The following is a 2,334-nucleotide window of genomic DNA, read 5'->3' as shown; positions in this document are numbered from 1 at the left end:
GTGTCGCGTCAGGCTTTAAAAAGCCGTAGTAAATGAAATAGCCTATATTTGGCACTACAATTCTATATTGATCTTGTAAGTTCTCTGAACCATGGCAGGTCAAAGTCAGGCCATGGCTGGCAGCAAAGGCAATTCCTAGGGCTTCGCTCAACCTGATGCAACAAGGAGTGTTAGGCGAAGCCATGCATCTTTGAGATGGCTTCGTTGACAGCTAGACAATTACATTTAAAATTAGGATTTCTTCTCACCTTCGGGTCAGACATCAAGGTCAAGCCGAAGTCAAAACCAGAAGTGTTTTTGCTGGAGATCTTGCGTTGCGGGGTAGCTTTAGAGGTACATTTCGAGTTCTTGAGCACAGGGAGGTGAACAAATGTGTCAGTGGAACGTCATTAAAATCAGAAAATAATACTAACCGGAATGACTCGGACTAATCTCTGCTTTAGCAACAGACAACTTGCGTAATTTTTTACGCCAACGGAAAATCGAACATCAGTACAGATTTGTTAGTTTTTGGTCGCCGTGACATTCTGAAGTTCAGCTAAGGTAACTGAACTTAAATGAGCACCAGTGGCCTACTGTTTAGTAGAGTTATCTTAGTTAAATATGGTTGCATAAGGAGATTTGAAGGAACGACACCGATCTTAAGTTTGACCTTGTCTGACCTTATTTTATCCGGAGGTCATGACCCAGGGATCTCAAGCTTTGACACAAGTGAATGAATATACTGGCCTATCTATCTTGGGAATTTGGTGTAGATCTTCGGGGTGTGAATTGACCCATACCCCGCCTCAGCGGTGTCGTATTCAACCGGCCACAACCGGCCACAACCGGCCAACAACCGGCCACCGGCGCGCGCATTGAGAAGGGAAACGTCGGAAGCGGGAAGTCGGTAGCAGAAATGTCAGCCTTTTCTGAATGGCAATGTCTGGCACTGACATTTGCGCTGTATCTTGCACCTTGTACCCTGCAACAGCTCTGAGGCTGTGGATTCGTGACCGACCGCTGATTCTCCGTTCAATGCGCCGAACTGTTCTCATGATAACCCAAGACGCCCAGAACGTCCCGCAAAACAACACTCTGGACGACCTGGCCTTCGGGCGAGAAAGATGGACGTACGAGTTGTGTGAGGACATGGATAAACAGAGCCGTGGCGGCCTGAGTGAAAAAGTTGCGGAAGAGGTGCGTGACCCGACGCGGAGTCACAACACTGAAATGGGACGTTGCGTTCTCCGCTACTTTTTTGACAGCTGTAGTAAGCTCTTAAGTTTAATCTATAAATGCAAAAGAAGGTTCTATCTCATGCCGTAGTCATTTGGACAGTTGTAACTAAATGCTTTGCGTGGTCATTGCAGAAATCACCTTGATGTACGGGGCTTTGACTGTGCTATGAACATTTAACTGAGTGGAATTAGAACATCGTTTTCCTTTCCATGTAGCTCGCAGGTCAGGTTCGACCTGCGGCTCGCTCCGACGGCCGTTTTCTTCAGTGCTTGTCTCGACAGCACTAGGCGGAAAGGATGGCCGTGTACGGCTATATGAAGGCGGTTAGTGTCAATCCTGATCAACTTCGTCCAATTGCAGGTGCAATTCCAGTTCCTGATGAATCGGATTCGTCGTTGTGAGAACACGGCCTACGGTCGAGACAATGGCTTTAAATCCATGCATGCCCCTGCCGACTTCCTTCGCAACCACCCGATCACAGAATATTCAACAATGGAAAGCTATGTCAACCGAATGACAGAAGGAGAAAAATCAGCACTTCTCGGGGACGAAGATGGTATCTTCATGTTCATGACATCATCAGGAACAACGGGCAAGAACAAGAAGATCCCGCTGTCGGATCAGGGAGCAAAGGACATACAGTCTCAACTGTTTCATGGTCCTTACCGGTGGGCTGTAGAACGAGACCTCGCTCCGTGGAATCTGAAGAGAATGATGAGTGTCAACAATGGCCGCACTGTTCAGCACACCAAGTCAGGTCACGTGTTGGGTGTGGCAGCCAGTGTATTCTATTCGAAGGCGATGGCTTTGTTCGCACCTCTCTACACAAGCCCTGTCATCAGTATGCAGGTGAAGAGTGAATTTGAATCGCAATACATCCACATGCTCTTTGGGCTTCGGGACAAGCACATTTCTGTGATAATTACCGTCTTTGTTCATAATTTCCTTAGCATGATGCGCCGAATGGAGGTCTTTCAGAATGATCTCGTAAACGACATTCGTCGTGGTCGTATCAAAGACGACCTGAACATTTCTGAACACGTTCGTGCCGAACTGAATGCACAGCTCACGCCCATGCCAGAAAGAGCCGAGGAAATCAAAAATGAATTCGCG

The sequence above is a fragment of the Pollicipes pollicipes genome, unplaced genomic scaffold (genome assembly GCF_011947565.3).
Source record: "Pollicipes pollicipes isolate AB1234 unplaced genomic scaffold, Ppol_2.1 Scaffold_6686;HRSCAF=7923_pilon_pilon_pilon, whole genome shotgun sequence".
In the NCBI taxonomy this organism is placed as follows: domain Eukaryota; kingdom Metazoa; phylum Arthropoda; class Thecostraca; order Pollicipedomorpha; family Pollicipedidae; genus Pollicipes; species Pollicipes pollicipes.
Note: the sequence above shows the minus strand (reverse complement) of the source record.